Source organism: Mustela nivalis, assembly GCF_964662115.1.
Source record: "Mustela nivalis genome assembly, chromosome: 14".
Lineage (NCBI taxonomy): Eukaryota > Metazoa > Chordata > Mammalia > Carnivora > Mustelidae > Mustela > Mustela nivalis.
In genome coordinates this window covers 11,519,417-11,536,331 of record NC_139033.1, presented here as the reverse complement: position 1 = coordinate 11,536,331, position 16,915 = coordinate 11,519,417, and the positions used below count along the sequence as shown (strand labels likewise).

Sequence of the window (16,915 nt, the reverse complement as noted above, 5' to 3'; positions counted from 1 at the left end):
TGGTGTAAGTGGGAAGTGTAAGAGTGTGGTGGGAAGGGACAGAGGGAGAGGGAGAGAGAGAATCTCAAGCAGGTGCCCATCGTGGAACCTGACTCGGGGCTCCATCTCACAAACCCGAGATCACGACCTGAGCAGAAATCAAGAGTCCTACGCTTAACCAGCTGAGCCACCCAGGCGCCCCATTATCTAGTTATCCTCTTAATTACAGTTTCTTTCTCTGCTGAGCATTGCAGTGATTAGCATCCTGGAAGCAGCACACACATTGTGTTTCCCAACCTAACTTTCCCATTTGAATCACCTAGGAGGCTTGTTAAAGTGCGGAATCCCGGCCCTACCCCAGATCTCTTGAAATTGAATTTCCAAGGCTGGGATGAGAGTCTCCGGGTAACTAAGAACCAAAACTTTAGGGTAAACTCCTGTTACCCATGTTTCTGATGTGCTAAGTGGACAGTTGGGCAGGAAAAACTCTTCCTTGCTGCTCCCTCCCCGGTTAGCTCTCCCCACTGGGTGAAGATAAAGGGCCTGGCCTGGCCTCGGCTTTCCTGGGACTCCTCTGCTCAAGGCCTCCAGTCTGGCTCAGGGGTTGAGGGGGTATCCCTACCTCGGGCTGCCCCTCAAGCTCAGCTCAGAGCCTGCCCCAGCTCTGTAGGAAGTGACACTGAACTTTGGCAGCAGGAGGGTTAGATAGGGGCGGGAGTGTGGGCACTAGGACCAGCTGCATTGATTTCTGTCTGCAGTTCTTGGAAGGCCTGTCATGAGGAAAACAGACAGTGGATAAACAGGAAAGGCGGCATCAGCAGCAGGGAGGACTTGGTGGTCCTGGGAGCCTGTCTCAGCTCAAGGTGCCCACCAGGTTCTGGCGGCTACTGTGGGTGGCATGGTGCCCCTTGGGCCCAAACCTGAGGCCTCTGGAGATTCCGCTGTCTGGCCAGGTAAGGTTGGGCCTGGCCGCGCGGCAGGGCCTGGGTGGAATCACTGCCTTTACCCTGTCTCTGCCTGGCCGGAGCCTCAGGGACTTATGGTCCATTCATTCAGTCCCCATGGGTCTTCTGTGGTCTGGATTGGGGCAGGCTGGGCCTGAGGACAGTGGTCGACAGAGGCGATGCTCACTGCGAGCTCCTATCCCCTCCCTGAGACCTGCCTGCAGGAGCTGTCGCTCCTCTGACTTTGGAGGACAGATCTGATTTCTTCTTCATCTCAGCCATTGCCAGGCACCCCTGGAGCCGCCAGGCCACAGCCAGCTGGGCAGGCCGTCCTTGTCTCCTCAACTCAAAGCCACAAAATTACACAGCTCAGACAGGATCAATATGATCAGGTCGAGGAGCCTTCAGAGATGATTTTGCTTTGAGGAGAGGTCATAGGGGCCTCAGACTTATAAATATATTATTATTTAAGAGAGGATTCCTGGTGATCTATACGAGTCTGTTAGCTGGGGAGTTAGCCTCTCTCTAGCCTCTTGGATACTCTCTGGGGCAGAGCCAACATGTGAAAGCAGTTTAGGCTGGAGTGGGTTGGGTGCTTTCTGCCCCTGCAGTGAGGGCTTCTCAGGGGTTGGGTGTAAGGAGGAAATATTCGCCTTCTTTCTACATTTATTTGTGGCTGAGAGCTTGTGCTGGGCCCAGACGTTTGGGGGGGAAGAACTCGTCAAGCAAATATTTTAATTATAGTGCTATCTTTCTTTTTTCTTTTGTTTGTTGTAGGCTCGGCATGGTTGTCGAGTGAGGGAGTAGTGTTGTGGCCACGCCAGATGGGGGCTTGCCCTTCAGAGTTTGTAGTCTTCATTATTTACCCCTATTGGAGAGGAACCCAGGGATCAGAGAGATGGAGTAACTTGCCCAGGTCACTCAGTAGGAGGCTCTGGCCAGGTTCAGCTGTGGCTAGCAAGTGGAAAAAAGAGTCTCCATTTGACCAAATGGGAAACTGAGTCTGAATAATAATGACAGTGATAACAGCTAGTATTAATTGAGGACTTACTATGTGCCAGGCACCATGCTAAGTGAGTTCCAGGAAGTTGGTATAATCACCCCATTTTTTTTAAAGTTGTGAAAGCTAAGGTTCAGAAAAATGAATTCACTTTCCCAAAATCACACAGCTATCAATCGGCAGGACTGGATTTGAACCCAAGACTTTGGCTTTCAGGCTCAAGCACATATTATATAGGTTCTTTCTGGGTCCCTGCTAAAGCCTCATGCACTAAAGAGGCAGGTTGGAAGGTCAAGCATTTGGTTGGGAAATACGCAGTTGAGAAGGATGTTAATCCACTGCTGACTTTATCATATATTCCCCTAAGGAATGCAAAACATTTGGCATCATAATAGCCATAATATTAACAATAACAACAGATCCCATCTGTTGAGTAATTCCAGTGTAATTCCATTGTACCTCTCATACAGGTACAGGGAGAACCTGCAGAAATTAAAATACATAGTGTCTTTATTATTCCTATTTAACAGATGAGAAAGCTGAGGCTGAGAGGGACTGATTCACATGCCCGTGATCACAGCCATGAAGTGTTAGAGCTGGGATTCGACTGTAGCTTGCCTGCCCAGCTCCCAGAACCTTCCTGGCTCTGCCACAGGTGGCTCTGTAGAGCCCTTGCTGGTGGTCCAGTTCCTTCCACTTTCCAGTCTCCTTCCAGCCCTGCCTGAGACTTAATATTTTCCCCTCTTAAATCATCCTCTCTAATCAGGTCAGCTGTGGAATATGGGCCCCAAAATAATAATGCCAGTGCAACCGCTGGATTTCCTGCTTGCTTAGCAGGATGGAAACTTTGGCGTGGGTATGTATGTGTCCTTTAAAAAACCCTTTATTTACTCTGCTCTTGTTTTTCTAAGATATGACTCTTAACGAGGCTTTAATTCAAGGTCAAAGAGTCTAGAAGTTGGCAAGAAAGCCCGTCGCCCCTCTGGGCCCTACCAGACACATAAACAGCCAATGGCTGGCTTTTTTCATCTCCTCTTTTAAACAGTCCCATTGCAACAGAGCTCTTCCTTGCACGAGGAGGTAAAATATTTAAACTGACTGTATTGCCTGTTCCTAACTGTTTGCAAATGCAACCAGCACCCCTCATCTTTGTTTATTTTTTCCCTTTCTGTAGTTCAAGGAAAATAATTTATTAACTTGGGAATTAGGGATAATATCGTACCCCAGCCCCACAGCCACCCGAGGCCCCGGCCAACCTGCCTACTCTGCATGGAGAGTTGAGAGAGGCTTTTCCGTCAAAGGCACAGCCATGGTAAGACCCAGCCGGATGGGGCTAATGTATTCGCAGTCATGATACGAAGACCCCAAGTGTCTGGAACCCTAGCCTCTGGGGACCAGTGGGGCCACGCCATCGACCTGAACTCCCTGGACTGCGCCCCTGTCTAAATCCATCAGGCTTGCTAGCCCCAGTCTTGGACCACTGAATAATTTACGGTCCCGCAGAGCGGCGAGCGGCGGGTCACTGGAGTTCATGGGTTAATAACAGGTTTGGTTTTCGATGTCAGCAGCTCTCTTGATAACGTATGAAAGAATCCTATTCTGTTGATTAGATTTTGAAATGGATCAATTTTTAATCAGCCAAACACCTGACTCACTCAATAAGAGTTGCATTGTGGAGACAGGATGGAGGGCGGCTTTATTTACAAGAGTGTTTGTTTTTTGGGGGCCATACGCAAATTCCCACCCAGATCCCTCCTCCTGGAAGAAATTGACCGGATTATCTCCCACCTCAAATGGCAGCATTTGATTCACCTTCTGATTAGTTGGGAAATCCATGGGTCTGTTTAAGAGATAAGAACAGCAGCTAAAGGTTTGATTTAGTCATCCGTGGTTATTGATGGAAAAAGCATTTATTTGCCAATGGAGAAGTTTTGCTTAATGTAACAGCAAGGGAGGAGACAAAGGGAGTCTGGGCAACAGCCAAAGGTGGCAACGGCGTTTTAGCTCCGGAGGTAGCTGGGTTTCCAGACCCGCACTCAAATTTTCAGAACTGAAAATCTGTGGAAGCGGGCAGATGAGTAAACTGGATGCGTACAGGTTCGTGGTGGAAGGGAGTTCTTCTGATCATTTTATTTATCCATTCAACAGACAGTCGAGCCGACAGTGAGTACCGAGCTCTGTGTTCGGCGTCAGGGCTGAAGATGTCATTGAGAAAGACACCGTTGCTGCCTACTGCCTACCCAGAGCGTATGTTCTGGAGAGCAGCTGAGGCAGGGGGTGGAGGAGAAACAAGGCGTATAACTACAAAGTGACGAAGTACTGTGAGGAAGCTCTGAGGAAAAATAACAAGAATACTTAGTTTCCACTGTGGTCCAGGAAGGTCTCTGTGAGTAAAGAGAAATGAAAAACGAGCATCAGGCAGGCAGGAAAGCAGGGGTGAAGGCCTAGAGGTGGGCATGCTGTGGGGGGGGGGGGCGGCAAGGGAGGCCAGGGGGCAGGTGAGTGGGTGACAAAGGGAGAGAGAGAGAGATGGAAGGGAGGCTGGAAAGGTGAACAGGGGCTGCGGGACGTAGGGAAGGACTTTAGGTTTTATCTGTAGTGCCATGGGGAGCCCTGGGGAGGTTTTGAGCAAAGGTGTGATTTGTTCAAGTTTTGCCTTAGAAAAGGTCGCTCTGAGGAAAGGGGGCTGTAGGACTGGCAGACCACTGCAGGGCCTACTGCAGCCATGCAGTGAGCAGTGATGGGGATGTGGACCAGGGACACAGCATGGAGTAGGGCGAAGGGATGGGTTCTCCAAATCTGGTCCGTGGCCAGGTGGCTCAGGAACAGGAGGTGGTGCTTTGGCCGGGTGGGGCCCTGGCCCAGCCTGATGAGGCCTATAGCCCTAGGCCTGTGGTGGCCTGGTCCCATGAGAGTGGAGGGATCCTTTGTGGCAGAACATGGCCCATCTGTGGACTGGTCCTCCAGACTTTTCTTCAAAAGAAGAGCTAGGAATAGGGTGGTACAGAGGTTGGAGACGGACTATGGAGTCAGGTAGATATGAGGGCTTACAGTCTCAGCACTGCCTTTCATAAGCTCGTGACTTCAGACAGGCTGCTCTTTGCACATATAAGCAAGTAAGAATAATTTTTGATATAGAACTTTCCAGAAGGACTCATAAGAAACTGCCAATAGTGATCGTCCTTGGCAAGGGGACTTGGTGTGGGTGGGAGATTGACTTTCTCCTCTATACCCCCTTGTAGCCTCTGAACTTTTGCCATAGGCAAGTATTATCTGGCCAAAATTCTCTGTAACATTTGTGATAGATACGCTGCGACATTCACCAGGATAGGCCTGCAGTGGTCTTTAGAGTCAACGACTGGTATTAGCATCCTTGATTTACAGCTGAGGCTCAGAGAGGGGCAGTCGCTTGCCTACATTCACACAGTTATACCTGGTGGGCCCTGACCCTTCTCTCTTCCCAGCTCAGCTTGTCTTTCTTGTTGCTGCTGGTTGAGGTTGTGGATTTGGTAGGACATGGAGGAGCTAGACTTTCCCAGCAGGAGTAGCGATTTCTCATTCCCTAGTGCTCTGCTCCAAGAACCATCGATTAGGCAGCTTTATTTATTAGTTTAATCTTTGTACATCCCTCAGTGCCGCTGTTCTTGTACCTGCACTATCTGTCTTTTGGGGTAGGGCAGAAGGGCCTGCTTGTACACCTATGTGTGTATCTGCAGGACTGGGAGTGTCCATGTGGTTTTGGGACTTGGGGGAGGACACCTCACTTGCCAGCTGCCTTTGTGACAAGCGGAGTTTTACAAACATTTTAATCCAGGCATTGCACAGAGTAATTGCTTGCTAGGGATCTTAGTAGAAAGAGCCATCTGATGTAGTGCCAGAAGTCCTGGAGTCTAGTTCTGACACATCTACTTGCTTGCCTGTGACCTTGAGCAACAACTCAGTTCCTCATCTGGAAATGATGTTAATATCATCTCTTTATTGCTTTGAACAGGTGGGGCACACTTCACCCCAGGACCTTTGCATGTACTGTTCCCTCTTTTCTTACTTGTCATCATCATAGCTTCCTCCTTACACTTATTTCATCATTACTCAAAAGTTATCTTCTTGGGCTGCCTGGGTGGCTCAGTGGGTTAAGCCTCTGCCTTCAGCTCAGATCATGATCTCAGGATCCTGGGATCAAGTCCTGCATCGGGCTCTCTGCTAGGCAGGGAGCCTGCTTCCTCCTCTCTCTCTCTCTCTCTCTCTCTCTCTCTGCTTGCCTCTCTGCCTACTTGTGATCTCTGCCAAATAAATAAAATCTTAAAAAAAAAAAGTTATCTTCTTGGGGATGCCTTCTCTGCCCACCTTAACCAAAATTTCACAACACACACACACACACACACACACACACTCTCTCTCTCTCTCTCTCTCTCTCTCTTAAACACATACCATTCCTTCTCTCTATTCTTTTCCCTGCTATTTTTCTTCCTTACCACTTAACGTGATTGATCATTGTATATCTTTTAACCATTTATCTTGTTCACTGATTTCTCCCATTAAAATATCAGCTCCAGGGACGCCTGGGTGGCTCAGTTGGTTAAGCAGCTGCCTTCGGCTCAGGTCATGATCCCAGCGTCCTGGGATCGAGTCCCACATCAGGCTCCTTGCTCAGCAGGGAGCCTGCTTCTCCCTCTGCCTCTGTCTGCCGTTCTGTCTGCCTGTGCTTGCTCTCTCCCCCTCTCTCTCTCTGATAAATAAATAAAATCTTTAAAAAAAATAAAATATCAGCTCCAGCAGGACAAAAATTTTTGTTTGTCCTGCTTTCTTCTGACTTCCATCTAGAATGGGGCTTGGTACATAGTAGGTGCTCAGCAAATAACTGTTGAAAAAAATGAGCGAAGTAAATCAATGGAAGGCACTTAGAACAGAACCTGGTATATAGTAAGACTCAATAAATCTGAGTTATTATTACTACTCTTACCACTGAGCTTTCCTGAGCCTCAGTTTCCTACCCATAAAATGGATGTGCTGTTGATGATAGCTATCGTAGAGTTGTTGTGAACTTGCAATGATGTGGTTATTGAGTTTAAGCTCAATATGAATTCCCAACATAGTAATTCTTTAATAAATAGAAGCTATTATAGTTATAAGTTCAAAATGAGTAATGAAGGCCCCCTGGTTATGGCTGCATTTCCAAGAAGTGCAGTCAGTGCCTGGGATCCAGAGATCAGCCCTCACCACCCCATCGCTGGCCTGAGTAGCTACTACAGTGTTGGGGGTGGGGAGGGAGTCTCCTCTGGTTTGCCTTTAGCTGCTGTCTACTTAGTGCCCACTCAATGTTTGCAAATACCTCCTGATTCCAGCTTTCTCAAGGAGTATTATTCCAAGCAAAATGCATTGGATTTTGTTTTCATTTTTTTTTTTTTTTGAAAGTGTGGAAATTGTCTTTTAAGAAGGCAAAGACCAATTACTATTTAAGGTTCCAAGGAACCGTCTTCTGTGTATTGCTATGTGGATAAAAGCCAGCCCTGAGCAGCACGTAATGTGTAAGTTTTGTAAATCCAAAAGAGCAGAGCCCACTCTGGCCAGGGGAATAAGATTTGTTCATTGGCCTGGTCCCAGGTTTGAGCTTCACCCCAAGAATGGAGGAGGAACCAGCATCCAGGACTCTTAATTGCAAGAAGCAGAAATGGACACAGCCTTCCACCAAGACTTATATAAGGTGGGACTTCTCCAACCATAAGAAGCTTCCGACACTGGCAAGCCAAAAGAGCATGACAGATGTTCATAACAGTCGGAAGGGAGTAGGATGGGCTGGGCTGGGGATCCCCAGCTGAAAAAAAGGGGTGGTTGCTAGATGTATTGAGAATTGGTGCTGGGACATTGGTCATCCACTATGTAGCCTGAGGCAGAGGTAAAAGCAGATTAGCAGATGCTGTCACCAGTCCCCTGGGACTTTTCAGTGTCTTCTGTCAAGCTTCCACCTGCTGATGATTCATCTCTGTGCCCTGGGGGTTTTGTCTAAAACCACAAAGACCACTTTGTCTGAGAGTGGGGTTGGCCAGAAGTGCTGGGACATAACCCCTGGGAGTAGTTCTCAGTCCAGGAATTGGTGAATAAATACCCCAGCTCCCTCACCCCTGAGTGGAATAGCTCCTAGGTCTCTTTTGTGCTTTTTTTTTTTTTTTTTTTTTTTTTTTAAGGTGGTGGAGATTATAAGTGATTTTTGTGTTTGGCTTTCTTAAGGAGGTTTTTAGGTTTTCAGCCCTGGGAATGTGTTCTTTTGTATGTTGAAGCTGACCTGCTGCAGAGAGCAGCAGTATCCCTGGAAAGGCTGGGGTGGTTGCCGGTGGGGCTAACGTGGAGCTTGGTAGCATTTCTGTTTTTGCTCACGCTGTGCACAGAGCAGTTCAGGCTTCTGCACTGAGTTCAGGAGAAGGGGAAAAGTGGAAATCACAACGGATCATTTAAGGCAAAACTAAAGGATTGGAATCAGTCCAACAAAAGACTGATGGCCTAACTTGGGTTTGCCTTTAGGGGATTTTCTGGATTCGAAACTTCAGTGAAAAAAGGTGTTTGAATTAGTTCATTATCTCTTGGACATCTACTGTATGACAAATATTGTGCTGGGTATATTTGCGGGGAGAGATGACCGAGACCAGCCAGGTTTTCCAGAGTCTGAGAGAACCCATAAGCAGCAGTGAGCAGAGTGGACAGGGCATGTGGTCTAGGGGAAATTGAAGCCAAGGGCACAGGAGCAGAGGAAAGACAGATCAGCTGGGGGGCCTGGGAGAAAGGATAGGGCCCTCATACAAACCTTGAAAGCTGGAAGGCTTGACAGGCTGACAGACGGAGGCGTGTACAGCATGGGTGAGGGCCTGGAGGTAGGAAGGTCAGGACCAAGCCTGGGAAGCGCTAAACAGGCCAGCTTGGCTCATGCATGTAAGGGAGATGGGGGTTAGGCTGCGGGAAGGGAGGGTCCTGAATGTCAAGAGGAGATGCTAAGTAGCTTTGTGGGCCATAGGTAGCCCTAGAAGGTGTTTGAGCAATAAAGTGAAATGTTTGGAGCTTTGCTTAAAAGGTTCTTTTGATCACAAAATTTCTCAACCTCCACACTCTTGGCGACATTTTGGACCATTTGGTTGTGGGGGATGTCCTGTGCATTGTAGGATGTTTAGCAGCATCCCTGATTTCTACCTACTGTCTTCCTCCTAAATGAGACAACCAAAAATATCTCCAGATATTGCCAAGTGTCCCTTGGCGGGCACAGTAGCCCTCACCTGAGAACCACTGTGTCAGATTGAGGGGGAGCAGGGAGTCCAGCCAGGGAGCAGCCAGCATGCTGGTGAACGGTGATAGAGCCCAGAAGTAGGGCAGGAATGGAGAGGGAGGACGCAGGTGCTCAAGGCCTTTGAGAACAGGACTAGAAGGCCAGTGATGAAAAGGTCAGGGAGACCATGGAGAAGAAGAATGTTGGAGTCTGGTGTCCCAGGGTCCAGGATCCAAGGTCCAGAGCCCCATGGGTCCATGGAGCTAGGGGTAAATGGAAAAGGAAGAAGAACCTTTGGGGTGCAGAGGGCTTGGGGAACCCAGAACCCATGCATCTTGGGGTATCTCTGGGCCTTGATACAAAGTGGATTCTTGCTAAGGGGGGAGGGTGGTATTGTTGAATGAAGGAATGAATGAAGCTTTTTATTAAAAGGACTGAAATCCAGGAGGAAACTTAAAGACTGTTTTCTATGCCATTAGTGCATACCTACTGGATGCACGTAGATGGACCCTGGGGACCTGTGTGGCCTCTGATCTCCTGAAATTATTGCCCAGTTGAGGAGGGGGCGCTGAACAAGCAAACGCCTAGATTATAATAAATCCGTGGTAATGGATGGCACTCAGTGCCAAGGAAGGGAAGCACGAAGGAGCTTATGTGATGGGAGCCAAGGTCGGGACCAGCCCAGCAGCTGGTCAGGGGCTGCCATTAATGGGGTGGCCCACATTTGGCTCAAGAACCTGCTCATTCAAGGTCGCTTTGGTGGGAGCAGAGCGACAAGCCACCCGTGGCACAGGAGAACAGTGGGAGCCGAGCAGACAACAGGATGAGTACTGGGAATAACCAGGGAAAGCTTCGAGGAGCCGAGAACAGAAAGCTGAGTAGAAGTTTGCAGGGGTAAGTGTGAGGGAACAACAAATGCAAAGGTATCATAGCTGTGCTTGGCAGAGACCAGGGCTTATGAGGAAATAGAGCCTTGACCCATCTCCTTAAACCTTATAAATAAATATGATTTCCCTCCGGGCTTCCAACATTGAGGACCTAATTGGTGGTTTGGTGTGGTTGGTTGTATCTGGGGCGGTGGGTGTTCTCAGAATGCTGGTTTTTTCCTCTCCTTTTCTCCCATCTCTACCTAGTCTGTGTTTTCAAGGGAGCAGGTGGAGGGGCCCACAGACCCCCTGCCCCCTTACACCTTAGCAGTTGGCAACCTGTGGATATTTTAGAGAGCGTGGTTTTTAGTTCCTTCAGTGTACTGCTGGAGAGAGAAAACTTAACTCCCGCCCCCTGCTTTTTTTTTTTTTTAATAAGACCAATTTAAAAAAATTTTTTTTCCCCAGAGCAGGCCACCGGCTATTTCAGAAATAGTAAACAGGAGTCAGCGCCAGGGCATAAGTGGTCGGTTTTAATTAGAACATTAAAGTATTTTAACGCTTACACTTTATATTTTTGCGAACTTGATTATATAGCATTTTAAATACCTGTGAACGTTTTAAGGACTCTTGGCGATGAATTATTTGCAATTTCACAGGAAACTTCTATTTTAAAAGCAAAACGGTATGCAAGTGGCTGTGGAGGCTTGGCAGCAGCAACTACACTGTATAATGAGGAGCCACGTGCTGGGGGGTTGGCAGACGGCCCGCCGCGACCCCCTTCTGGAGAGGCTCCTGCTGGGTACAGGGGATTTGTGGAAGCCTTAGGATCTCTGTCCTTAGGATCTCTGTCCCCAGAATGCATCTCAAGAGTGTCCCTCAGCGCCCCCCCTCTCTGCCCCTTGGGGTGACCGCTCCCCACCCAGCATCCAAAGGAGGCTTCTTAAAACACAAAGCAGTTTTGTCACTCAGTTGCTGAGAAACTTTCAGAGGAAAGTCAAGGCTCACATCAGAGGCTCCAGGCCATGGGCAGTTGGCCCTGTTGACCTAGCCCTGTTGTCCCTCATGTCACTGCAGCCCAGCCACACAGGCCTTCTCGTCGTCCTTTTATGCTCTGAATGTTAGGGAGCCTCTCCTATGTGCTAATCCTTTTCTGGACCCCGGTGATGTAACAGTGAGCGGGCCAGCCCGCAGAATTCCCTGTCCTCGCGGAGCTGCCCTGCTGCTCAAGAGAGAGGGGTGGCAAGGAAACAGATGAACACTGGGTGTGAGAGGGTGGGGAGGGGTGCTGGTTTGATGGGGGGGAGGGTATTAGGACAGGATTAAGAGGCGACATTTATTTATTTATTTATTTATTTGTTTTTAAAGATTTTATTTATTTATTTGGCAAAGAGAGACACAGCGAGAGAGGAAACACAAGCAGGGTGAGTGGGAGAGGGAGAAGCAGGCTTCCTGCTGAGCAGGGAGCCTGATGTGGGGCTTGATCCCAGGACCCTGGGATCATGACCTGAGTTGAGGGCAGATGCTTAATGACTGAGCCACCCAGGCGCTCCAAGAGACGACATTTAAAGGCTTGAATTGATGCGAGAGAGCAAGCCGGTGATGTGCTAGAGTTGGCTTGTGCAGGGTCATGAGAGCCAATTACCCTCAACTCTTCCCGGCTTCTTGTTCAGTGACATCTGGCTGGTTGCTTGGCTTCCGCCGTGGTGGGAGTATTTACACCATGGAAATGGCAGATGCTACAAGTGAGGACTTTTTTTTCCCAGAGAGCTGCTTATGAAGCATTTACCAGCACACATGTGGAACAGGTCATGCAGAAAGCCTGGGAGATGTTCCAGGCATTCCCTATGGGGGAATGTGTTTGGAAGACTTGAGGCACATCATGAATGGGACTAAGTGAGTAATAGGGAATGTGAAAGGAGACAAAGCTAGAGAGTTCCTTAAATGTTTTTGGTTTCTGAAAAGCTTGTTTGTGGCCCTGGACCTTTGCACATGGTATTCTCTGCCCGGATGCTCTTCAATTGCTGGTTAATTCAATTCCCATCTCCTCCCAGAGAGGCCCTCTCTGATTTTTTTTTTTTTTTTTTTTTTTTTGCTAAAGCACATTTTCCCCTCTTTATTCTTTTATCAGCACCCTCTGGTGCCCTTCCTAGTAGTTGTTTCAATTTGTAATTGGATATTGGGTTATTTATTAAGTTAGAGTCTGTGTCCCCTATTGAAGTGTAAGCTCTGAGAAATTTTCTTGCTCCCTGCTGTCTTCTTACCTTCCAGTAAGGGTCCAGCCCAATTCTGGTTGCATAATTCTTAGGTACCTTATACTTAACCTGGAAGCAACGTGGAAGCAAGCTGAGACTTCTCTAATAATGGGCACAATAATCATGTCCCCCAGCTGTCAACCCCTGTCAGTGAGAAAGATCAAGCTTTCGCTCCTGTTGAAGACTTTGGAAACATTGGAGGTTAAATATTCCTATTACATCATGACTGGCATCTTCATTGTCATGAGAGCAGTGGATGTCAGGAGTTTAAGACATAAAAGGAAGTTTATTTCATGATGGAGAAAGGACCCAGCCTATTGGCATCTGGGACCATTTGGCCAAAGGCACATTGAGGAGAGAAAAACATTTTGATCCCAGGCAATAGGGTTGACTGACCTGATTATTTCGTTTTATAATGACGAGAGCTTAGAACATTGAGTGAGGTGATCAGCACTTAGGTCTTTCATAGTTAATGAGGAACTGTCCACTTTATATTGGAAACAGTCACTGTCCGGGACCCTTAATGAGGTGTGTGGTAACAGGAGGAGAAGACTGTTAACATCGCAGAAGTGTGTGTAGACCAAAGAGGAAGATGACTCCTTGTTGAGGCCATGAAATCACTACCCTCTGTCTTTGAGGGTTCAAATCCTGTCCCTGCTCTTCCCAGCTATATGCTCTTTGTCAAATTGTTTAGCCTCTTATGACTCAGTTTTCCCTTCTGTAAAATGAACTAATAGTGTAGTTGTCTCAGGAAGTAGTTTATAGTTAAAAGTTAAATCCTTAAGAGGATTCAAAGTGCTGTATATGACACATCTCAGAACAATTCAGAACCTGGTCAACACTCAAGAAATGTTGCTGTTATTTGAGCTGTCAGGAGATGGCGTTGGTGCTTCCAAAACCTGTGAAATGGGAACATTGTAGGCTTGTTCCAGTATAACAAGGACCTTCCTAAAGAAGACGCCCTGAATGAAAAGTTGCTACAGAATTTTCTGGCTCTTCATCTTGAGGCAGTACAGGTTTAACAAGAAGGTAATGGACTCAAATGATTATCACTTGACCCTCCTCGTAGAAGCAGTTACTAAATTTATCACTAATCAGTGAACTTTATCCATTTCTGTGTATTGCTGGAGAGTAGACTTCGCTAGAAATCATCTGCTCAGTTATTCAGTTTTGCATTACTGGGGAGGGCAGGGGTCTTTCCTTCATTTACTGTTCTATCCTTAATGTCAGAACAGTACCTACACATAGTAAGTGCTCAGTAAATATTTGTCAAAGGAATGAGATCATATGCCTGTAGGATTTAAAACTGAAAGACAATATTCCAGAGAAGTGGAAACTTAATCTCACCCCAACACCTGCGCATGTGTGTTCACAGCAGCATTATTCATAATAGTCCTAAAACAGCAGCCCAGATGTTCTTCAGCAGGTCAGTGGTTGAACACACTGTGGTACATCCGTACCATGGAACACTACTCAGCAATTAAAAGGAACGAACTATTGATAAGCTAACAACTTGAATGAATCTTGAAGGAATTCTATGGTGTGAAAAAAAGCCAGTCCCCAAAAAGATGACATACTGGATGATTCCAGTTATATAGCATTCTTAAGACCCAGAAAAATGGAGAACAGATTAGTGGTTATAGAAATAGAGAATGGGATGGGAACAGGGAGGGAAGCAGGTATGGTTATAAAAGGACGACATGTGGGGGACCCTTGTGGTGATGGAAATATTCTGTATCTCGACTGTATCAATGTCAGTATCCTGATTGTAACTGACTGTGTACCACTGTTTTTGCAAGTTTTTACCGTGGGCAGAAGTGGATAAAAGGTACAGGAGAGCTCTGCATTTGTTGCTATGACTATGTATGAGTCGACAATGATCTCACAATAAAATGTTCAATTTTTTTTTTAAAGATTTTATATATTTATTTGACAGAGGGTGCCAGAGAGAGAGGGAACACAAGTAGGGGGAGTGGGAGAGGGAGAAGCAGACTCCTCACTGAGCAGGGAGCCCGATGTAAGGCTCAATCCCAGGACCCTGAGATCATGACCTGGGCTGAAGGCAGATGCTCAACCAGTTGAGCCACCCAGGTGCCCCAAAATGTTCAATTTTTTTTAAAAGTAAAGGAGTAAAAGCATTTCATCAAATATTGGAAATGCAATGGACTTAACCCCTTAACATTAACTCAGATCTTTCCAGCAGCTGCACGAAGTAGGTAGGGAAGGAAACAGGCTTAGAGAGGTTAAGGGACTTGTCTGAAGATACACAGCTGGCAGATGGTGGAGATGGGACTCAGACCTAGGAGTGTCTGGCCCAAAACCCTGAGTTCTTTCCTCTAGATCTGCAGCTCTGAGTCTGTGTGGTTTAGATGCCAAGCAGAGCCAAGAAGCTTACCTCCTTCGTGCATCATCATATGATGTCTGACCACGGAGCTGGGTACCATAGCTGGTCTCTTAAATGACTGACAGCTCTATAGGAAAGAGATAGCTGAGAGTCGGCCTGGGTTTCCCCAGAAGCCTGACTGCTCCTAAATGACCTGCTGACTCAGGAGTCCTGATCCCCTTCCAGACCTTCCCTGCCTTATGTGAGGATGTCAGGTGTACAGTGTTGGTGTTTTGTGCCCATTTTACAGCTGGGGAGACGAAGGCACAGGAAAGAAGAAGAACTGGGGGTTATTTCAAGTGGAACAAGTATGGTCCTCTCCAGCTCTAGCACATGGGTGCTGATCATAGTTCCTTTTATCTGTGCTGTACCGTTGCTGTTTCCAGCACATCTGCCCCGTGGTGTGGTGGCCAGAGCCACAGGCAAAGTCTGGCATTGCTGAGATCAAGTGTTTGTCCTGCACATCACCAGACTTTGCAAAGCCTAGGACAAGTGCTTTTTTTTCTCCAAGGCTCTCTTTTATCATCTGGGAATGGGGGTAATAATGAAGATTAAATAAGAAAACAGAGAACATTTTGTAGGGAACAGCAGTCCCTGGCAGTGTCTGTGGTCTAATTGGGAGCTCTGATCTGTCTGCCCTGGGGCGCAGAGCTCTGAACAGAGTAAGCTGAGAGGAGCTTTGCTCCTCTCCAGATAATCTGTGCTCCTTCCCGGGATAATCTTCCCTGGCATGGCTCCTTGGGGCCCGTGTTCCCCTCACCTGAGTTCTCCTTAGCTGTTGGTTTCCTGAGTAGGAGGCACATGCTGTCAAAGGGGCCACCCAGAGAATCTGGGAGGCTTCCTGTAGGAGGCAACATTTAAGCCGCAAGCTGGAAGATGACTGGGTGTTGCCAGGTGAGTGAGAGGAAAGAGAGGGAAAGGAATTCCAGGGAAAGGGAACAGCAGATACAAAGGCTCAGAGGTCAGAAGTTTCAGGTGCTTTGGGAAACTGACACCAGGGCATTAATGCTTGAACAGTAAATAGGCCCAAAGCCTAACTCAGTCACCCTGGCCCTCAGTCTCTTCTGGAGGGATCCCAGGGTGCTTGTGGCCAGGTAAGGAATTTAGATTTCATCTTGAGGGCTAAGGGGGGGCCATGGAGGACTTGAAAGAAGAGTGATAACAGCTAGACCTACACTTGAGAAAAGTGACGCTGGCTGTCCTGTGGAGTGGAGAGGAGCAGAGGCAAGCCTCAAGTGGAGGCTAGGAGGCCAGGGTGGGGGCTGCTCTTGGCAAGCAGCCACAGGGGTCTGGAGCAGTATTGTGGGAGGAAACTTGGGTCAAAGTCTGTGGAATTGACAGAGCTCTGCGAGGGACCAGAAGAAGGAGCATCTTGGGTGAACCAGATTTTTGACTTGCATTCTAGGCGAGGTCACTTACAGGAGGCCCCTCTTACCTTTCTGTTCCATGATCTCATCTGTAAAATAGGGGTAGTTCCCATCTCCCCATCTCTTGGCATCTTTGGTCTCTGTGAGGGTCAAATGAAATGCTCCTGGTGCTGTTGCCCCACAGGGAGCAACAAAAACCCCAAATCCCAGACCCCACCCAGAGGCCTTGACTGTCCCCAGGGGAACAAGGTCCTTGATGCTGAAGACACAATTCTCTTATTTTGTCCGGTGGTTTTCCAAATGTGCTGCAACCTGACCAGCATAATACAGATATACCAACTATCGCTTCTTTTCTTTCTTTTAATGGTGAAGACTGGCTTTGGGCTCTCCTCCCTTTTCCTGCTTATTGAGAAATAGTACCCTCATCAAATAGCAGGTTCCGCAGCAAGTGCAAACCGGCATTTATTTTTTTTTTAAAGATTTTATTTATTGATTGATTCGACACAGAGAGAGATCACAAGTAGGCAGAAAGAGAGGGTGAAGCAGACTCCTGCCAAGAGAGAGCCCGATGCAGGGCTCGATCCCAGGACCCTGAGATCACGATCCGAGCTGAAGGCAGAGGCTTAACCCACTGAGCCACCTAGGTGCCCCCAAACCAGCATTTATGAAGCACCTACTGTGTGCCAAGGCCTTTCTTTGTGATACCTGCTTCTCTTTCTTCTAGATTAAGAAGTGATGGAGTCCAACAGACTGGGCTTTGTGTCTATCTGTGCCATGCCCTAGCTAACTCCAGCTACTCCCAGCCTTAATTTGCCCATCTGTGTAAGGGGTCCCTCTAGTCTCACCTCAGAAGGTGGCTGAAGAAGATAGTG

General features: G+C 47.7%; 1 protein-coding gene across 9 annotated transcripts in view; it reads left to right on the top strand.

Moving 5' to 3' along the window:
* CUX2 (cut like homeobox 2) overlaps window positions 1-16,915 on the top strand; it is a 325,643-nt gene that overhangs the window by 98,942 nt on the left and 209,786 nt on the right. The window contains exon 1 of one of the 9 annotated variants that reach the window (XM_082698273.1): window positions 765-932. The exons of the other annotated variants lie outside the window; for them this stretch is intronic. The gene's annotated coding sequence lies outside the window, so the exon portion shown is untranslated. Of the gene's footprint in view, window positions 1-764; window positions 933-16,915 lie in introns of those variants that run through there. 9 annotated transcript variants of the gene reach the window in all.